This window comes from Lynx canadensis, chromosome X, assembly GCF_007474595.2.
Source record: "Lynx canadensis isolate LIC74 chromosome X, mLynCan4.pri.v2, whole genome shotgun sequence".
Lineage (NCBI taxonomy): Eukaryota > Metazoa > Chordata > Mammalia > Carnivora > Felidae > Lynx > Lynx canadensis.
Window position 1 is genome coordinate 50,204,462 of NC_044321.2, and position 23,368 is coordinate 50,227,829.

A 23,368-nucleotide genomic window follows, 5' to 3' on the forward strand; every position below is an offset into this window, starting at 1 on the left:
TTTTTATATATATATATATGAAATTTATTGACAAATTGGTTTCCATACAACACCCAGTGCTCATCCCAAAAGCACCAGCATTCTTCTGGAAGCAAAACAAACAACCCTAAAATTTGTATGGGACAACAAACGACCCTAAATAGCCAAAGTAATATTGAAGAAGAAAACCAAAACAGGAGGCATCACAATCCCAGACTTTAACCTCTACTGCAAAACTGTAAGTATCAAGACAGTATGGTATTGGCAAAAAAAAAAAAAAAAACCATATACACCAATAGAATAAAATAGACACCCCAGAATTGGACCCACAAATCTATGGTCAACTAATCTTTGGCAAAGCAGGAAAGAGTATCTAATGGAAAAATGACAGTCTCTTTAAAAAATGGTCCTTGGAGAACTGGACAGAAACATGCAGAAGATTGAAACTAGAACTTTCTTACACCATACACAAAAAATGAACTCAAAATGGATGAAGGACCTGAATGTGACACAGGAAACCATCAAAACCCTAGAGGAGAAAGCAGCAAAAAACCTCTTTGACCTCAGCCACAGCAATTTCTCCCTTTACACATCTCTAATGGTAAGGGAATTAAAATAAAAAATGAACTATTGGGACCTCATCAAGATAAAAAGCTTCTGCACTGCAAAGGAAACAATCAACAAAACTAAAAGGCAACCTATGGAATGGGAAATGATATTTGCAAATGACATATCAGATAAATGGTAGTATCTAAAATCTATAGGGAACTCACCAAACCCCACATCAAAACACAAATAATCCAGTGAATAAATGGGCAGAAGACATGAATAGACACTTTTCCAAAGAAGACATCTAGATGGTCAACAAACACATGAAAATGTGCTCAATGTCACTCCTCAGTAGGGAAATACAAATCAAAGCCACACTGAGATACCATCTCACACCGGTCAGATTGACTAAAATGAACAAATCAGGACACTATAGATGCTGGCAAGGATGTGGAAAAATGGGAACTCTCTTGCACTGTTGGTGGGAATGTAAACTGGTGCAGTAGCTCTGGAAAACAGTGTTAAGGTTCCTCAAAAAATTAAAAATAGATCTACCCTATGACCCAGCAATAGCACTGCTAGGAGTTTATCCAAGGGATACAGGAGTGCTGATGCATAGAGGCACATGTACCCCAATGTTTATAGCAGCACTTTCAACAATAGCCAAATTATAGATAAAGAATATGTGGTTTATATATACAATGGAATACTTCTTGGCAACAAGAAAGAATGAAATCTGACCATTTACCACAACGTGGATGGAACTGGAGGGTACTATGTTAAGTGAAATAAGTCAGTCAGAGAAAGAAAGATACCATATGTTTTCATTCATATGTGGATCTTGAGAAACTTAACAGAAGACCATGGGGGAGGGGAAGGGGGAAAAAGCTACAGAGGGAGGGAGGCAAACCTTAAGAACTCTTAAATAGTGAGAACAAACTGAGGTTTGATGGGGGTGGGGGAGTGGGGAAAGTGGGTGATGGGCATTGAGGATGGCACTTGTTGGGATCAGCACTGGGTGTTGTATGGAAACCAACTTGACAATAAATTATATTTAAAAAAAAAAGAGCCAAATTAGTTAGAAAGGTAACCAAAAATAAATAAATAAAAAATAAAAAATAAAATAAAATAAAATAAAATAAAATAAAATAAAATAAAGGAATTATTCATCACGATCAAGTGGGATTTATTTCTGGGATGCGGGGACAATTCAATATTTGTAAATCAATCAAGAGATAAAGGCAATTAATAAAACAAAGAATAAGAACCACATGATTCAATAGATACAGAGAAAACATTTGACAAAATACAGTAGCCTATCTTGATAAAAAAAAGAAAAGCCCTCAAGAACATAGGGAAAGAAGGATCATATCTCAAGAACATAAATGCCATATATGAAAGACTCATGGCGAATATCATCCTCAATGGGGAAAAATTGAAAGCTTTCCCCCTGAGGTCAGGAACACAAGGATGTACACTATCACCTCTATTATTCAACATAGTGTTGGAAGTCCTAGCCCCAGCAATCAGACAACAAAAAAATAAAAAGTATCCAAATCAGCAAGGAAGAAGTCAAACTTTTACTCTTCACAGAAAACATGATTCTATGTGGGAAACCCAAAAGACTCCATTAAAAAAATTTCTAGAACGGATACATAAATTCAGCAAAGTCACAGGATATAAAATCAATGCATAGAAATCAGTTGCATTTCTATACAACAGTAAGGAAGCAGCAAAAAGAGAAATCAAGGAATCAATCTCATTTACAATTGCACCAAAAACCATAAAATACCTAGGAATAAACCTAACCAAAGAGGTTAAAAATGTATACAACGAAAAGTATAGACAGCTTATGAAAGAAATTCAAGAAGACACAGGAAAGGGAAAAACATTTCATGCTCTTGGATTCTTAGAATACTGTTAAAATGTTGATACTACCCAAGGCAATCTATATAATCAATGCAATCCCAATCAAAATTACACCAGCACATTCACAGAGCTAGAATAGACAATCCTAACATTTGTATGGAATCAGAAAAGACCCGGATAGCCAAAGCAATCCTGACAAAGAAAACCAAAGTTGGAGGCATCAGAGTTCCGATGTCAGGCCATATTACAAAGCTGTAATCATCAAGACAGTATGGTACTGGCAGAAAAAACAGACATGAAGATCAATAGAACAGAATAGAGAACCCAGAAATGGATCCACAGACCTATAGCCAATTAATCTTTGACAAAGCAGGAAAGAAGATCCAATGGAAACAAGACAGTCTCTTCAGCAAGTGGTGCTGGGAAAACTGAAAAACAATATGCAGAAGAATAAAACTGGACCACTTTCTTACACCATAAACAAAAATAAACTCAAAATGGATGAAAGACCTAAATGTAAGACAGGAGGCCATCAAAATCTGAGAGGAGAAAACAGGCAACAACCTCTTTGTGGTCACAGCAACTTCTTACTTGACATGTCTCTGGAGGCAAGGGAAACAAAAGCAAAATTGAACTTTTGGGACCCCTGAAAGATAAAAAGCTTCTCTAAGGCGAAGGAAACAATCAGCAAAACTAAAAGGCAACCAACAGATTGGGAGAAGATATTTGCAAATGACATACCGGATAAAGGGCTAGTATCCAAAATCTATAAAGAACTCACCAAACTCCACACCCGAAAAACAAATAACCCAGTGAAGAAATGGGCAGAAAACATGAATAGACACTTCTCTAAAGAACACATCCAGGTGGCCAACAGGCACATGAAAAGATGCTCAACGTCGCTCCTCATCAGGGAAATACAAATCAAAACCACACTGAGATACCACCTCACGCCAGTCAGAGTGACTAAAATGAACAAATCAGGAGACTATAGATGCTGGCGAGGATGTGGAGAAATGGGAACCCTCTTGTACTGTTGGTGGGAATGCAAACCGGTGCAGCCACTCTGGAAAACAGTGTGGAGGTTCCTCAAAATATTAAAAATAGATCTACCCTATGACCCAGCAATAGCACTGCTAGGAATTTACCCAAGGGATACAGGAGTGCTGATGCATAGGGGAACTTGTACCCCAATGTCTAGAGTAGCACTTTCAACAATAGCCAAATTATGGAAAGAGCCTAAATGTCCATCAACTGATGAATGGATAAAGAAATTGTGGTTTATATACACAATGGAATACTACGTGGCAATGAGAAAGAATGAAATATGGCCTTTTGTAGCAACATGGATGGAACTGGAGAGTGTTATGCTAAGTGAAATAAATCATACAGAGAAAGACAGATACCATATGTTTTCACTCATATGTGGATCCTGAGAAACTTAACAGAAGACCATGGGGGAGGGGAAAGAGGAAAGAGAAAAGTTAGAGAGGGAGGGAGCCAAACCTAAGAGACTCTTAAAAAACTGAGAACAAACTGAGGGTAGATGGGGGTGGGAGGGAGGGTAGGGTGGTTGATGGGTATTGAGGGCACCTGTTGGGAGGAGCACTGGGTGTTGTATGGAAACCAATTTGACAATAAAATTCATATTTAACAAAAAAGGAAATGAGAAGGGAATCAAAGCATGTCACTAAGAAATCAACTAAACACAAAGGAAGGTAGTAATAGAGAAAGTGAAGGACAAAAAACCTCAAATACATAAAACATGACAAAATGGCAATAAGTACTTTCCTATCAGTAATTACCCCAAATATAAAATTAAATTCTCTAATCAAAAGGCATATATTGACAAACAAATTTTTAAAAATCCTGGATTTAATTATATACTATGAATAAAAGATTCACTTTAAATTGAAGAGCATGAATAGTTTGAAAGTAAAACAGTTGAAAAATTATTAACACATGAAATAACCAAGAGAGAACAGTGGTGGCTGTATTATATCAGAAAAATTATTCTTTAAGTAAAAACCTGTTGCAAGACACAAAGAGACAAATGTTATACATGGACGAAACAGTGACGTCACCAAGGAGATGTGACAATTATGAATATATATAACCCAAACATCAAAACTTCAAATTATATAAAGCAAACATTGACAAAACTGAAGGGAGAATATATAACTTCCCAAAACTGAATAAAGAAGAATTAGAAAACTTGAACAGTTTGATTACTAGATATCAAATCAAATCAGTATTCATAAAACTGCCAAGAAACGAAAGTCTATGACTTGATGGCTTTGAAGGTGAATTCTACAAGACATTTAAAGAAGAGTTAATACCCATTCTTTTCAAAATATTCCAAAAAATAGAAGAGGAAGTAAAGCTTCCAATTCATTCTATGAGACTAGCACTACCCTAATACCAAAACCAAAAAGAAAAAAATACCACAAAACAAAAGCACAACAACAAAGCAAAGATAAAAACACAAACAACTACAGGCCAATTATCTCTGGTAAGCATAGGTGATGAAATACTCAACAAAATATTAGCAAATCAAGTCAAATAATACATTAAAAATTATTCACCATGATCAACAGGGATTTATTCCAGGGATAAATGTGGTTCAATATTCACAAATCAATCAATATGATATACCAAAGTAACAATAGAAAGGATAAAAACCATGTTATCATATAAATAGATGCATAAAAAAGCACTTAACAAAATAGAACATCCATTCATGATTAAAGTTGTCAACAAAGTAGGTCTAGAGGGAACACACCTCAATATATTACAGGCAATATGTGAAAAACCCACAGGTAAAATCATACTCAATAGTAAAAAAAAAGTGAGAACTTTCCTTCTAAAGTCAGGAATAAGATAAGGATCTCCACTGTAACCATTTTTATTCACTGTAGTACTGGAAGTCCTAGCCACAGCAATCAGACAACAAAAAGAAATAAAAGGAAGCCAAATTGCTAAGGAAGAAGTAAAACTGTCACTATTTGAAGATGGCATGATATTATATACAGAAAACCTGAAACACTTCAACAAAAAAGTCCTAGAACTGATAAATAAATTCAGTAACATCTCAGAATACAAAATTAATATACAGAAATCTGTTGCATTTCTACATACTAATGAAAGAGCAGAAAGAGAAATTAAGAAAACAATCCTATGTACAACTGCACCAATAAAATAATAAAATACCTAGGAATAAACTTAACAAAGAAGATAAAAGAACTGTACTCAAAATAAACTGAAGATGACACAAACAAATGGAAAGATATTCCATGAACATGGATTTAAAGAACCAATATTGTTAAAATGTCTATACTACCCAAAGTCATCTATAGATTTAATCCAATCCCTATCAAAATGCCAACAACATTTTCCACAGAACTAGAATAAATCATTCTAAACTTTTATGGAACCACAAAAGACCTCGAATAGTCAAAACAATCTTGAGAAACTAGAAAATAGCTGAAGATATCACAATTCCAGCTTTCAAGATATACTACAAAGCTGTAGTAATTCTAACACACATTTATAGAAAAATTAACATCAGCTTTGTACAGTGGCAGTATCATAGCCAATGAGGTTTATCCGAGGTGCGATTATTGCTAATAGAAGAATTAACATCAGTACTTTTGAAACTCTTCAAAAAAATTGAAGAGGAAACATTTCCTATCTCATTATTGAGGTCATCACTAGCCTAATATCAAAGCCAATCAGAGACACTCCAATAAAACTACAGCCATGGCACCTGGGTGGTTCTGTCAGTTAAGCGTCTGACTTGATTTTGGCTCAGGTCATGGTCTCATGGCCCTAAGGTCAAACCCCACATCAGGCTCCATGCCCGGCATGGATTCTCTTTCTCCCCCTGCCCCTCCCCTAATCTCTCTCTCAAGAAATATATAAAACTACAAGTGGATTTTTAAAATATTGTTTTAATTTGAATTTTAGTCACCTATCATAAAACGCACTATTGGTTTCAGGAGTACAATTCAGTGATTCACACCTAGTATGAACTAGGTGTACATACAACACCTAGTACACATCACAACATGTGGCCTTCTTAATACCCATCACCATCTAGCCCCTCTCCCACCCACCTCCTTCCATCAATCCTTAGTTTGTTTTCTATTATTAAGAGTCTCTTGTCTTCTCTTTCCCCCACCTTCCCATATGTTCCTAAATTCCACATATGAGTAAAATCATATGGTATTTGCCTTTCTCTGATTGAGTTATCTCACTTAGCCTAATACATTCTAGTTCCATCCATGTCGTTGCAAATGGAAAGATTTCATTTCTTTCATGGCTGAGTAATATTCCAGTGTGTGTGTGTGTGTGTGTGTACACAAACACATATATACCACATCTTCTTTATCCATTCATCAGTCAATGGACATGTGGGCACTCTCCATAGTTTGGCTATTGTTGATAAAGTTGTTATAAACATTGGGGTTCATGTACCACTTCAAATCTCTATTTTTGTATCCTTTGGATAAATACCTAATAGTTAAATTGCTGGGTCATGGGGTAGTCCTATTTTTTAGTTTTTTGAGAGACCTCCATACTGTTCTCCAGAGTGGCTGAACCAGTTAGCATTTCCTTCAAAAGGGCAAGAGGGTTTTCCTTTCTCCACATTCTTTCCAACACCAGTTGTTTCTTGTGTTGTTAATTTTAGCCATTCTGACAGGTGTGAGGTGTTTTCTCATCCAAGTTTGGATTTGTATTTCCCTGATGATGAGTGATATTGAGCATCTTTTTCTATGTCTGTTAGCCACCTGGATGTCTTCTATGGAAAAGTGTCTATTCGTGTCTTCTGCCCATTTCTTAACTGGGTTGTTTGTTTTTTGAGTGTTGAGTTTGGTAAGTTCTTTCTAGATTTGGGATACTATCCTTTATCAGATATGTCACTTGCAAATATCTTCTCCCATTTTGCAGGCTGCCTTTTAGTTTTGTTGATTGTTTCCTTTACTGTGCAAAAGCTTTTTATCTTGATAAATACCTAAAAGCTCATGTTTGCTTTTGTTTCCCTTGCCTCCAGAAATGTGTCTAGTGCCTCCAGCCGAGGTAAAAGAGGTTGCTGTGTTCTTGTCTATGATTTTGATGATTTCCTGTCTCACATTTAAGCCTTTCAATCATTTTGAATTTATATTTGTGTATGGTATAAGAAAGTGGTCCTGTTTCATTCTGCATGTCGCCATACAATTTTCCCAACACCATTTGTTGAAGAGACAGTCTTTTTTTTTCATTTGATATTCTTTCCTGCTTTGTAGAACTTTAGTTGACCATATAGTTGTGGGTCTATTTCTGGGTTTTCTATTCCATTCCATTGATCTGTGTCTGTTTTTGTGACAGTGCCATACTGTCTTGATGACTATAGCTTTGTTATAATATAGCTTGAAATCCAGAATTGTGATGCCTTCATGTTTCTTTCTCTTTTTCAGGATTGCTTTGGCTCTCTGGGGTCTTTCGTGGTTTCATACAAATTTTAAGATTGTTTGTTCTAGCTCTGCGAAAAATACTGGTGTTATTTTGATAGGGATTGCATTGAATGTATAGATTGCTTTGAGTAGTATTGATTGACATTTTAACAATATTTGTACTTCCAATCCATGAGCATGGAATGTTTTCCCATTTCTTTGTGTCCTCTTCAATTTCTCTCATATGTGTTTTAGTTTCCAGTGTACAGATCTTTTGCCTCTTTGGTTAGGTTCATTCCTAGGTATCTTATGGATTTTGGTGCAATTGTAAATGGAATCAATTGATTTCTTTTTCTGCTGCTTCATTATTAGTGGATAGAAATGCAACAGATTTCTCTATGTCGGGTGTGTCATGTAACTTTGCTGAATTCATGCATTAGTTGTAGCAGTTTTTTGGTGGAGTCATTTGGGTTCTCCATGCAGAGTATCATGCCATCTATGAAGAGTGAAAGTTTCACTTCTTTCTTGCTGATTTGGATGCATTTTATTTCTTTTTGTTGTCAGATTGCCGAGGCTAGGGCTTTCAGTATTATGTTGAACAACAGTGGTGGAAGCAGACATCACTGTCCTGTTCCTGACCTTTGAGTAAAAGGTCTCAGTTTTTCTGCATTGAGGATGATATTAGCTGCGGGTCTTTGGTATGTGGCTTTTATGATGTTGATGTACTTTCCCTCTCTCCCTAGTTTGCTGAGTGTTTTTTTTTTCTCAAGAGTGGATGCTGTACATTGTGAAATGCTTTTTTTTTTTTGCATCTATTGAGAGGACTGTATGGTTCTTATCATTTATTTTATTTCTATGATATATCACGTTGATAGATTTGTGAATATTGAACCACCCTTGCAACCCAGGAATAAATCACCATTGATTGTGGTGAATAATTGTTTTAATGTAGTGCTGGATTTGATTTGCTAGTATTTTCTTGAGAATTTTTGCATCCATATTGATAAGGGATATTGGCCTGTAATTAGACCCACTAAAATGGGGGTTTTTGGTTTTTGAATCAAGGTAATGGTGGCTTTGTAGAATGAGTTTAGAAGATTTCCTTCCATTTCTATTTTTTGGAAGTTTCAGAAGAGTAGGTATTAATTCCTTTTTAAATATATGTTAGAATTCCCCTGTGAAGCCATCAGGCCCTGGACTCTTGTTTGTTGTGAGATTTTTGATTATGGATTAAATTTCTTTGTTGGTATGGGTCCATTCAAATTTTATATTTCTTCCTGTTTCGGTTTTGTGGTTTATATATTTGTAAGAATTGATCCACTACTTCCACATTGCCCAATTTGTTGGCATATAATTGCTCATAATATTCTCTTATAAATGTTTCTTGGTGGTGTTGGTTATTATCTCTACTTTTTCATTCATGATTTTATTTATTGGGTTCTTTCTCATTTCTTTTTGATAAGTGTGGCCAAGGTTTTATCAATTTTTTTTAATTCTTTCAAAAAATCTGCTCCTAGTTTCATGGATCTGTTCTACTAATTGATTTTTTTCTATTGTTTTGTATTCTCTATTTTGTTCAAAAATGCTCTAAACTTTATTATTTCTTCTGCTTGATTTGATTTTAATATGTTCTTTTTTTATTTTACTCTTAAGGTGAAAAGTTAAATTGTTGATTTGAGGTGTTTCTTCTTTTTAAATGTAAGTATTTACACCTAACATATTACTGCTAAGCACTGCTTTTGCTGCATAAGTTTTGATATCTTGTGTTCTTGTTTCCATTTATATCCATGTATTTTCTAATTTCTGTGAACATTTTTGTTCATTAAACTTAACAATAAAAGTGGTTAGAAGACTGTTCATTTCAAGATATCTTGAGAAGGAATATCAATATCATCTCTTGGTCTTTAGACTCTCACTTCTCTAATGTATTACCATACAGTGAGAATAAAAATAAAAACCCAAAGAAGTAGATCAGTAGATTTGCTTTCTCAGTGAGGCATGAAATGTAAAAGTTATTAGCCCCTAACTTCTTTTCTCTGAAGTTTTTTTTAAAAATTTTTGTCTCATAATGGAATTTTTTAGGTTTTTATTTTTATCTTATTTGTTATTTAAGCATAATCAACATACAGTGTTATATTACTTTTAGGAGTACAATATAATGATTTGACAATTCTATAAACTGCTCAGTGCTCATCAAGATGAGTGCATTTTTAATCTCCTTTATCTATTTCACCCATCCCCTGCTTCTTCCCCTTTGACAACCACCAGTATTTTCTCTGTATTTAAGAGACAGGTTTTGTTGTTGTTGTTGTATCTTTTTTTCCCTTTATTTCTATGTTGTTTCTTAAATTGCACATATAAGTGAAATCATATGGTATTTTTCTTTCTCTGACTGACATATTTCACTTAGTATGACACCCTCTGGGCCTATCCATATTGGTACAAATGACAAGATTTCATTCCTTTTCATGCCCGAGTAATATCCCATTCTGTATATACGTGTGTGTGTGTGTGTGTGTGTGTGTACCACATCTCATTTATCCATTCATCTATAGATACACACTTCGTTTTATCGATATTTGGGCTATTGTAAATGACACTGCAGTACACATATCTTATTGAATTAGTGTACTGTTTTCCTTGGGTAAATACCCAATAGTGAGATTACTTGATGATGTTAATTCTCATTTTAATTTTTTGAGGAAACTCCATGTTTTCCAAAGTGGCTACACTAATTTGCATTGGTTGATTTTGTGTATTTGAACCATTCTGTCATTCTAGAACTAAATTCCACTTGGTCATGGTGCATAATCCTTGTATTATGCTGTTGAATATTTTTTGCTAGTACCGTATTGAGGAAATTTGCATCAGTAGTCATAAGAGATATTGGAGGCAGCAGTTAAGATGGCAGTGGAGTAGGGAGATCCTAAGTGTGGGGAATAAGCTTAGGAATCCCCCGGGCTTACACCAATGGGTTAACAAGGCATAAAAAGTACAAAGCCATAGGATGCTCACACCCGAGTTTGGGTAAACAAGATTAGCACCCCAAGAATAAGGAGGTGAAAAGGCACCCCAGGATAGAGAGGGGATGCAAATGCACCCCATAATAGAGAGGGGGTGCAGAACCCCCACAATAGAGAGGGAGGGGCAAAGGCCCCAAAATAGAAGGGGCACAAGGGTACCCAATACAAAGATATATGAGGTAAGCAAGATTAGGTGTTCAGTGCAGAAGCTTCCCCAATTTAGTACCATAGCAGAAAGCTGCTTTCACAGGAGGGAAGGACCAAGTTAGGCAAACAGGTAAACTGGATTATAGACCACTGCACTGCAGGCGAAGCAGCCCAGAGTGGAAATGGTTAACAAAAGAAAAGGTGCCTTGTTAACTCTGAGGTTATTTACTCTCCTGCTTTATACCCTAGGCTAGCTAAGAAAAACAGACACAGCACTTCCTGTCTGCATTACCAACCATCTGCCCATCTGCCCAGTGCCAGGATTTTATTTTATACTGAACCAAACCCCAAACACCATATATCTTCAAACCCCCCTTTTCCCTCACATCCCCAAGTTAATGTTCACAGTTTGTCTCTTTTTGCATGCCTATCACATTTGTAAGCCTTCTGATCTTAATAAATATGGGGCAAGGACCCTTATTCAGGGCTCTTGTCTTTTCCCAGATATTCACCATCTCTCACTTTTTATTGTGTCCCACCCTCTTGCTAGACAAGACAGAACTTTAGACCTAGAGTCTATGACACCTAAGCTTCTCTTGTCCTTGAACACAGCTAGATAGTTATCAAATCATTCTGAACACCAAAGAAAAAAATTGGAATTTTGAAGAACAGAAGTGCAAGACTACACGAGAAAAGCAATCACCTTTTGGAAGTAGGAGGTGCAGAGAATTTACTGCGGGAAATGTTGCTTATGGTAGGGCCATGGGGAGGGAGCCTACTTGCAGAGGCTACCACAAAGTAATATAAGCAGCAGAGTGCAAAATCTGAACTTTTAGCTGTCCACTGTGGGGCATGTGCCTGCCTTAAAGGTGCTCAGGTGGTGAAGTGGGGCAGAATCTCAGGAGTGACAGCATGGTCTGAGGATCCCTTAGGTGACAAGAAAGACGTGTCCCACCAATATGCTGTGCCGCTTACAGGCTTAAGAGAGGGGACCTGCTCTAGCTGAGGACAGTAAGCAGGGATGCCAGTTTTCTCCTCTGTTTTGAAATAAATTCTAAACAGCTGTAAACATATGCCACTTTTTTTTCGGGGCCAGAAAAGGCATAGCAAGACCCTTCCCCAGAGGAACAGTGCAGGTCCATGCCATAGGAATCCCTAAAATTTGGAATTTTGCAACTCAGTTGCGTGCCTGAGATAAAGAAGCTTGGACACAGGCAGGGTGAACATAGGGTTCTGACAGAAACCAATGACACAAGAGGGGTGATTAATTGACCTTATGTGAGGTTTCCCTGAAGAGTGGGGGGCATGAACTTTCAGCTCTGGGGCTATAGAGCAGGGCACTGCCACATTTATTATGCCCTTCAGACTTGAAAGCATTCAGGGAGCAAACTGGCTCCAACTAGTGGTAGCCAGAGCCACTTAAACCAAGCCCTGCCCCCCTGCACCTTGTTTCCATGGAAAAAAGTCAGCCTGAGAATTAGTGCAGCAGGCCCCTCACCCAGAAGACTAGCACAAACAACTTGCTTGCACAAATTCTAATGATCATAGATCAGCTCAAGGTGAAATAAGATCTAACTTCCATTATACTCTTATTCTTTATTTTATATTATTATTTGTCTCACTTATTTTCTTATTTTTTCAACTCTTTTTTAAATTTTGCAGTTATTATTTTTATTTATGTGTGCATGTATTATTTTATTATTTAATTTTTGGAATAATATTCTTTTAACAAGCAGGCCAAAACACACCCAGGTTCTAGTTTGTTTGTTTCTTTGTGTTTTTTTTTTGTTTCTTTTTTTTCTTTCTTCTTTTCTTTTCTGGAAAAAAAGGACAAGGAGAAACTCACCCCAAAAGGAAAAACAGAAAGTAGAACTCATGGTCAGTGATTTAATCAACGTGGATATAAGATGTCTGAGCTAGAATTTAAAACCATTTACAGGGATACTAGCTGGGGTTGAAAAAAAAGCATAGAAGACATCAGAGAATCCCTTTCTGCAGAGGTAAAAGAACTAAAATATAGTCAGGATGAAAGTGCTATAACTGAGATGTAATCTTGAATAGATGTCATGATGGTGAGGATGGACGAAGCAGAGCAGCAAATCAGTGATAGAGACGATAAAATTATACAGAATAATGAGGGTGAGAAGAGGGGAAAAAGGCACAAGATCACGAAGGAAGACTTACAGAACTCTGTAACTTATTAAAAAGGAATAACATTCATATGATAGGAGTGAATGAGAGAGAAAAGAAGATGAGGAGAGAGAAAAAGGGGCTAAAGTTTTATGTGAGCAAATTATAGCTGAAAACTTCCTTAATCAGGGGAAGGGTACAGACATCAAAATCCAAGAAGCACAGAGAACTCCCATTAAATTCAATAAATGCTGACCATCTCCAAGGCGTATCATAGTCAAATTCACAAAATACACAGACAAGGAAAGAATTATGAAAGCAGCGTGGGAAACAATCCTTAACCTACAAGGAAAGACAGATGAGATTCACAGCAGAGCTGTCCACAGAAACTTGGCGGGCCAGAAAGGAGAGGCAGGATTTATTCAACACACTAAATGGGAAAAACATGCAGCCAAGAATTCTTTGTCCAGCAAGGACGTGATTCAGAATAGAAGGAGAGTTACAGTTTTCCAGACAAAAACCCTAAAGGAGTTTGTAACCACTAAAGTAGCCCTGCAAGAAATTTTAAGGGGGACTCTTTGGAGGAAAAACAAACAAAAGACCAAAAGCAAAGACTAGACATGACCAGAGAACATCACCAGAAACACCAACTATACAGGCAACATAATGGCACTAAATTCATGTCTTTCAATAACCACTCTGAATTCTACCAGACATGTAAATTTTTAAATGTTTTTATTTTATTTTATTTTCGAGACAGAGAAAGAGAGAGAGAGAGAGAGGCAGAAAGAGAGGAAGACACAGAAACTGAAGCAGGCTCCATGTTCTGAGCTGTCAGCATAGAGCCTGACACAGGGCTCGAACCCATGAACCATGAGATCATGACCTGTGCCAGAGTCTGCTGCATAAACAACTTAGACACCCAGGTGCCCCTTCCAGACATTTAAAGAAAAATTAATACCTATTCTACTAAAATTGTTTCAAAAAATATAAATGGAAGGAAAACGTCCAAACTCATTCTACAAAGCCAGCATTAACTTGATTCCAAAACCAAAAAAGAAGTCCACAATGAAAGGGATATTGTTACAGAACAATATCCCTGATGAACTTTGATGCAAACTTTCTCAATGAGACACTAGCAAATCAAATTCAACAGTACATTAAAAGAATTATTTATCATGATCAGGTTGGATTTACTTCTGAGCTGCATGGCTGGTTCAATATTCACAAATCAGTCAATGTGATACACCACATTAATAAATGAAAGGATAAGAACCATATCATTCTCTCAATAGATTCAGAAAAAGCATTTGACAAAACATAGCATCAATTCTTGATTTAAAAAAAACACAAGAAAGTAGGAATAAAATGAACATACCTCAACATCATAAAGGTCATATATGAAAGACCCACAGCCAGTATCATCCTCAATGGGGAAAAACTGAGAGCTTTTCCCCTATGGTCAGGAACAAGACAAAGATGTTCACTCTCCCCATTACTATTTAACATAGTACTGGAAGTCAGAACCTCAGCACTCAGAGAACAAAAATAAATAAATAGCATACAAATTGGCATGGAAGAAGTCAAACTTTCACTATTTGCAGATGACATGATACTCTATGTAGAAAATCCAAAATACGTTTTTACTTTCTGATTCTTTTTTTTTCCCTGACTAGATAATTGTCTTTGACTTACCTTTGTTTTAATTGACTCTTATTTTTAGTCTAGTCTGCTGTTGAAGCTCAGTTCAGTCACTATATTCTTTAGCTTTAGGATTTCTGTTTTCCTTTTTTTAATTTATTTTGAGAGAAAAAGAGACAGTACAAGTGGGGGAGGGGCATAAAGAGTGGGAGAGAGACAGAATCCCAAGCAGGTTCTGTGCTGCCAGCACAGAGCCTGACATGGGGGTCAAACTCATGAAACTGTGAGATCATAATCTGAGCCAAAGCCAAGAGTTGGATGTTTAACTGACTAAGCCACCCAGGTGCCCCTCTGTTTTTTTTGTTTTGTTTTGTTTTGTTTTGTTTTGTTTTGTTTATGATTTGTTTCTTTATTATCTCTCTCATTTTCATGGATTGTTTTCCTATTTCCATACAGTTGTTTGTATGTTCTTTCTTGTTCATTGAGCTTCTTTAAGAGGGTTGTTTTTTTTTTTCTGTATTTCATGTCAGTTTATAGATCTCCATTTGTTCTTTAATTGAAATATAATTGACACATAATATTATATTTGTTTCATCAATAGAACATAGTGATTTCACAAGTCTATACATTATGCTGTGCCTACCACAAATGTGCTATCATCTGTCATGATATAATGCTATTACAATACCATTGATTATATTCCCTATGCTGCCCCTTTTATACACATGGCATGCATTCCATAAGTGGAAGGCTCTATGTTTGACTCTCCTTCATCCATTTAGCCCATCCCCCATCCTTCTTCCTTGTGGCAACCTATAGTTTGTTTTATTTTTCAAGATTGTTTTGGCTATTCAGAGTCCCTTGAGTTTCCAAGTGAATTTTAGGATGGAATTTTTCTATTTCTGTAGAAACACCATTGAGATATTAAAGAGATTGTTTTATATCCATAGATCACTTAGGTAGTACTGTCATCTTAACAACACAATTGGCCCTTGAACAAGGGGGTAGGGATGTCCTCCCTCCAATTAACAGTCAAATATCTGCATATAACTTGACTTCCCAAAAATTTAACTAGTAGTAGCCTACTGTTGATTGGAAGCCTTATCAATAGGTATTTAGTTGATTAACATATTTTTGTGTCATAAATATTATATATTCTACTCTTAAAGAAAGCTAAACAAAAAAAATGCTATTAAGATAATCATAAGGAAGAGGAGACACATTTACAATACTGTAGATGTATTTATTGAAAAAATTGCATATAAATGGACCCATGCAGTTCAAATTCATGTTGTTAAAGGGTCAAGTGTGTTGTCTTCCAATCTATGAATAGGAAACATCTTTCTGTTTATGTGTATCTTAGTTTTAGCAACATTTTATAGTTTTCTGTGTACAAATTTATTACCATCTTGGTTACATTTATTCCTAAATATTTTATTCTTTTTGAAATATTGTAAATAAAATTGTTTTCTTATTTACATTTCTGGATGGTTTAGTGTTAGTATATAGAAATGCAACTGATTTTTTTGTGTCATTTTGAATGCTGAAGCTTTGCTGAATTAATTAGTTCTAAAGTTTTTTTGTGGAATATTTAAGGTTTTCTACATATAAGATCATGTTGTTTGCACCAAAGGTAATTTTACTTCTTTCTTTCAATTGAAAAGCCTCTAATTTATGTTTCCTACCTAATTGCTTTGACTAGGACCTCCAGTTTTATCTTTCCTTAAAGGGCCAAGAGTGGGAATCCTTGTCTTTCTCCTAAGAGAAAATGCTTTCAGAGTTTTATCATTCATATAAGACCTTGATTATGTTGAGGTACTGTCCTTTTATTGCTAGTAAGTTTAGTGTTCAATCATGAAAGTGAGTTTAATTTTATCAAATGCTTTTCCTGATGACTGTGTGTTTTCCCCCCAATGACTTGGTCAATGTAGTGTATTACATTGATTGATTTTGTGTATGTTGAACCATTCTTGCATTGTAGAACTAAATCCTACTTGGTCATAGTAACTTAAACCTTTCTTTTCTTTTCTTTTCTTTTTTTGAAAATTATTGAAGGTCTTTCTTTATATCAAAACTCAAAGACCCTTACCATCATCTACTGAGTTATACAACAGATTCTAGTTCAAATTGACACACAAAAAGTAAACTAGATTTAAAGTGTTGTATTTAAAAACAAACAAAAAAATACAGTTTGCCTTGTGGGGCAATTAAAATAAGTGGAGACCTGACACTAAAAAGAATTAGAAACACATACAGGATAATTATTCTGTCTTATTCAGAGAATTACAGTTAGCTGGTCAGATTTATGTTTAAGATATTTATCCATACTTATCTAGACTTTTCAGAGGCTACTATAATAGTCTACTATTCTAAACTCTTTTATGTTAAATATGAACACTTTGCCAATACTACTCTTAAGTCACATCTCATTTATCTTCCTCCTTATTAACTGCATAGGTTTGTCTTAAATAGTTGAAACATCTGTAATATACTACAGAGTTTGCTTAGAGGTACTCTGTTAATATACTCGTGTGGCCAGAGAAAAAACAAGCATTATTAAATATGAATGTAATCCTTAATAACACAATTGAACATTTTTTTTCAATGAAAAAGTCCAGAAAGAAGGTCTCATTCTATAAAGATTTATCATTTATAAGTCACAGTGAAAGGAACTTGAGTAATTTACCAAGTTTTCTATTATATACGTTAGAGATACCTCACTAAAAACTGGTATCTCACACAACAGAATAACATTTGCTGAATGTAATACTGTAGTGACAGTACTGAGGTTGATTGTTAGAGACATTGGTTCAATAACAAAAATCAAAAATAACAGCTGGAAATTTATCTCACTCAATGTTCAGAGATAAAAGGGTTAAACATTAATTCCATTGTTTTCTGCAGATAAGTTCTTTTTTTCATACTGAAATCTGATTGCAATTAAATTCCAATATTTTTCCAAGCTACTGTATGAAGAAGATGCTGAAGGCCATCACTATACAGCATACTGCAACATAAAGACTCTTCCATTCACCAATTCTGGCACACTTGCAAAATATACCCAACAATCCAGTTTTATTTCTGTTCAGGGGGCTGTATGCCAAGGATAGGATATAAGCACAGGTACATATAAACAGCAAGATTACTTACAGTCAAAAGACTCTGAAAATTGAAAATGGCAGACATAGTGAGACTGGCAAAGCTCAGACTCCACCAAAAAAATTGCTAGAACTAATACAGTAGTATGTGAATTCAGCAAAGTTGCAGGATATAAAATCAATGTGCATAAATCTGTTGCATTTCTATACACATTCACCACTGAAAACACCAAATAATATCTATTCATATAACAATTCCACCTGAAGAACTGAGGGCCAGCTGAACAGCTTCTACATAATAAAAGACAGAACAAGCAAAAAAGAACACTAAGATAGATGGAGGCATGGTAACAAAGGGAACCCATACACCTGATACTGTATAAACTGCAGTAAAGAGGGATAGTACTGAGGGACTGGGAATAGATTCTTCTGTCCTTGGTCACACACATACACGCACACGCACACACACACACACACAAGTATGAAGTTTAATAGATTAACTAGAATATAAAAGGGACAGCACTAGAACTCCACCAAATGGCAGAGGACCTGTGAAAACGTTCTCCAGACCAAAGGGACTGTCTCGCTGCCTCAGAAGCCCTGGGACTGCAAGCCCACACTATGCCCAGTCATTCTGTGGCACAGAAAAAAAAATCCATGCTTTAAAGATGTGGAGAGCTGCAGGAATATTCTCTGAGTCAGAGGGACCAGTCTGTTGCCTCAGCAAGCCCTGGTCCACAAGCCCAGAGTTATCAGCAGCTCCGGTAACTCTAGGGCACAGAAAAAAATAGCCACATTTTTCTCTTCTCTTCTTTCTTTAAAAGCTATAGCTTCAAAGAGCAACTAGTGTATAAAAGAGCCAGCCCTAGAACTCTGCCAAATGGCCAGGGGAGCTGCTGGAATGCTCTCTGGGTAGGAGATGACAGACACGGTCTACACTCCTTTTTTCATCTTGAAATCACACACAAGTGTACAGTTCCAGCACCCTAACTGGCCTGTCCCCTCAGTGAGCCTGGGGCTTATAGCGCATACAAGTCTCAGCCTTCTCACCAAGGTGGCCACAGGGTAGTGCATACTGAGACACCTCTGGTTGGTGCTCACTACATCACCAACCTTCACACCAAAGTGACACAGGTGCAAAGCACCCCAGAATACTCCAGGCCACACCACTTTGGCTTCAGTTGGCTTGCTGAGGCACCCTTGGTGCAGAATGCTCCAAAACCACTCCGCTAACATCTAATTTAGATCCAACAGCCCTGCCAGGTTGCCGCTGTGCAGAGCAAAACTCAGAGCATACTTGCATCAGTTTCAGCCACCCTGCCAGGGTAACCCTATGTGGAGCACCCCAGAACACACTAGAGTTGGCTCCAGTTGCCCGGCCAGGGCAACCTCCTTGTTGAGCACGTGGTGACACACCAGTTTGCATCCAAGTCAGCTTCAGTTGTCCTGCCAGTTCAACTTCACTGTGAAGAGCCCAGGGAGTACTTGGCTTGCAACCACTTCAGCTTCAGCTGTCCTTCCAGGACATATTTTTTGCAAGAGCCCAGGGACCACCCCACCCCACACCCATTTTAGCTTTAGCTGTCCTGCCAGGGTACCCCTATGCAGAACACCCCAGGACCACTCAGCTTTTACACTGCCTCAGCTACAGCTTCCCTCTCAGGGCAACCTCTGTGTAGAGAGCCCTGGAATACACTGGTTTATATCCATTTCTGCTAATTCTGTTAAGGTGACCTCTGCATATAGTTTCAGATATCTGGCCATGGCACCCTCTGTGCAAAGAGCTTGGGGACTTGCCCACACACTGCTGAGCTCCCAGCCCACATATTTCTTCAGCTCTAGGTTCCCAGCCAGGACAACCCCTGCATGGAGCACCCAGGGGCATCCTGGCTTGCACCCACTTCAGCTTCAACTGTCCTGCCAGAGACAGAACATCAGAACACCTCAGCATACATTCACTTTAGCTGTCCTGAGAGGGTGGTGGCTGTGTAGAAAGTCCCAGGACACCCAGCCCATACCAGCCACAGTTCCAGCCAGCCAGCAAAAGTCACCAAGCACACACAGTCTACATAGGGGATGACCATACACAAGACCATTACTTCAAGTTTAGGAGAAGTAGCTGTTCCAAATGATCTGTAGAAACAAACAGAAACTCAATCAAAATGGAGAGACAGAAGAAGCTTCAAAAGAAAGAATAAAACTAAACCTCAGAAATATTATAAGTGAAAGAGAGATAAGCAATATATCTAATAAGGAATTTAAAGTAATGACTTTAAAGGTGCTCACCTGGTTGGAGAGAAGAGTAGATGAACTCAGTAAGACCTTCAATAAAAACATAGGAAATATAATTTAAAAAATAACCAATCAGAAGTGAAGAATACAATAACTGAAATAAGAAACACACTGGAGGGAATCAAGAGTAGACTAATGCATACAGAAAGATGTATCAATGATCTGGAAGACAGGGTAATGGAAAACACCCAGGCTGAACAGCAAGACAAGAAAATAATTTTTAAGAATGAGGATAGGTTGAAGGATCTCTTGAACAACAAATGAACAAATATCTTCATTACACAGATTCCAGAAGAAGCAGAGAGTTAAAGGGGCAGAGAACTTATTTGAAGAAATAATAGCTGAAAATTTCCCTAACCTAAGGAAGTAAATAGTTATCCAGGTCCAAGAAGCACAGGGTTCCAAACAAGATCAACCCAAGGAGGTTCACACTATGCACATAATAATTAAAATTTCAAAGTTTAAAGGAAAAGAGAATTCTTAAAGCAGCAAGAGAGAAGCAAAAAGTCAATAAATAACTAATGGGTCAATGAAACAATCATGAAATTAAAAAAAATAGATGGAGATAAACGAAAATGGAAACATAATGGTGCAAAATCTTTGGGATGCTGAAAAGCAGTTCTAAGAGAAAAATATACAGCATTACAGGTCTACCTCAAGAAACAAGAAAGAGGTCAAATCAACAGCTACCTTTACACCTAAAGGAAATTGGTTAAAAAGGGTAAACAAAGCCCAAAGTGAGTGCAAGGAAGGAAATAATAAAAATTACAACAGAAATAAATGACATAGGACTTGTGGGAAGATGGCGGCTTAGGAGGACACTGGGCTCACCGCGCATCCTGCTGATCACTTAGATTCCACCTACATCTGCCTAACTAACCCAGAAAACCACCAGAAACTAGCAAAATGGAGCCTCTGGAGCCAAGCGCAGACGAGAAGCCCACGGAAGAGGGTAGGAAGGGCGGAGAGGCGGTGCGTGCTCCACGGACTGGCGGGAGGGAGCCCGGGCGGAGGGACGGCCCTCCGGCCAAGCAGAGACCCCGAGTCTGGCTCGCAAAAGCGGAGGGGCCGGATGGAGTGTGTTCCGACAAGTGCAAGCGGGACTTGCTTAGCATCTGGGAGGTCATAAGTTAACAGCTCTGCTCAGGAAGTGGGAAGCCTGGAGGACAAAGGGAGGGAGATTTGCTGAGCCCCAGGACGACAAAGTTCACTTTGGCAGGGAACAAAGGTGCTCGCCAGCGCCATCTCCCTCGCCCATCCCCCAGTCAAAATCCAAAAGGGAACCAGTCCCTGCCAGGGAACTTGCTTGCTCCGCGCAAACACCCAACGAGGTGCTTCTGTGGAGCCACCCCTCCAGCAACAGGTCTGACTCCCTCCCGCTGCCACAGGGCCCATCCTGAAGTGGATCACCTAAGGAGAAGCGAGCTAAGCGTGCCCCTCCTGCCCCCGTGCAACTTGCCTACCTACCCCAGCTAATACACCAGATCCCCAGCTCCACAAGCCTGGCAGTGTGCAAGTAGCCCAGACAGGCCACGTCACCCCACAGTGAATCCCACCCCTAGGAGAGGGGATGGGAAGGCACACACCAGTCTGACTATGGCCCCAGCGGTGGGCTGGGGGCAGACATCAGGTCTGACTAAAGCTCCGCCCACCAACTCCAGTTATACGCCACAGCACAGGGGAAGTGCCCTGCAGGTCCTCACCACTCCAGGGACTATCCAAAATGACCAAACGGAAGAATTCCCCTCAGAAGAATCTTCAGGAAATAACAACAGCTAATGAACTGATTGAAAAGGATTTAAATAATGTAACAGAAAGTGAATTTAGAATAACAGTCATAAAATTAATTGCGGGGCTTGAAAACAGTATAGAGGACAGCAGAGAATCTCTTGCTACAGAGATCAAGGGACTAAGGAACAGTCAGGAGGAGCTGAAAAACGCTTTAAACGAAATGCAAAACAAAATGGAAACGACGACGGTTCAGAATGAAGAGGCAGAGGAGAGAATAGGTGAACTAGAAGATAAAGTTATGGAAAAAGAGGAAGCTGAGAAAAAGAGAGATAAAAAAATCCAGGAGTATGAGGGGAAAATTAGAGAACTAAGTGATACACTAAAAAGAAATAATATACGCATAATTGGTATCCCAGAGGAGGAACAGAGAGGGAAAGGTGCTGAAGGTGTACTTGAAGAAATAATAGCTGAGAACTTCCCGGATCTGAGGAAGGAAAAAGGCATTGAAATCCAAGAGGCACAGAGAACTCCCTTCAGACATAACTTGAATCGATCTTCTGCACGATATAGCATAGTGAAACTGACAAAATACAAGGATAAAGAGAAAATTCTGAAAGCAGCAAGGGATAAACGTGCCCTAACTTTTAAAGGGAGACCTATAGGGGCGCCTGGGTGGCGCAGTCAGTTAAGCGTCCGACTTCAGCCAGGTCACGATCTCGCGGTCCGTGAGTTCGAGCCCCGCGTCAGGCTCTGGGCTGATGGCTCAGAGCCTGGAGCCTGTTTCCGATTCTGTGTCTCCCTCTCTCTCTACCCCTCCCCCGTTCATGCTCTGTCTCTCTCTGTCGCAAAATAAATAAACGTTGAAAAGAAATTTAAAAAAAAAAATAAAGGGAGACCTATAAGACTCTTGACTGATTTCTCTTTTGAAACTTGGCAGGCCAGAAAGTATTGGCACGAGATCTTCAATGTATTGAACAGAAAAAATATGCAGCCGATAGGATTCTGGGAAGATGGCGGCGTAGGAGGACGCTGGGCTCACCGCGCGTCCTGCTGATCACTTAGATTCCACCTACACCTGCCTAAATAACCCAGAAAACTGCCAGAGGATTAGCAGAACGGAGTCACCGGACCCAAGTGCAGACGAGAGGCCCACGGAAGAGGGTAGGAAGGGTGGCGAGGCGGTGCGCGCTGCACGGACTGGCGGGAGGGAGCCGGGGCGGAGGGGCGGCTCGCCAGCCAAGCAGAGCCCCCGAGTCCGGCTTGCAAAAGCGGAGGGGCCTGACGGACTGTGTTCCGACAGCAAGCGCGACTTAGCGTCTGGGAGGTCATAAGTTAACAGCTCTGCTCAGAAAACGGGAAGGCTGGAGGACAAAGGGAGGGTGAGCTGCGGAGCCCCCGGACGACAGAGCTCAGTTTGGCGGGGAACAAAGGCGCTCACCAGCGCCATCTCCCCCGTCCATCCCCCAGCCAAAATCCC

The 23,368-nt window shown here is 38.4% G+C and overlaps 1 protein-coding gene, 1 non-coding gene and 1 pseudogene across 2 annotated transcripts in view; 1 reads left to right on the forward strand and 2 right to left on the reverse strand.

Annotated features, from left to right (window-relative positions):
• The window catches only part of MTMR8 (myotubularin related protein 8), a 112,693-nt gene that overhangs the window by 67,102 nt on the left and 22,223 nt on the right, over positions 1-23,368 (reverse strand).
• LOC115508014 lies at positions 5,964-6,100 on the forward strand. The gene has a single exon (XR_003966904.1). It is a non-coding gene; the product is annotated as a U4 spliceosomal RNA (small nuclear RNA).
• On the reverse strand, positions 17,734-17,956 carry LOC115507471 (annotated as a pseudogene).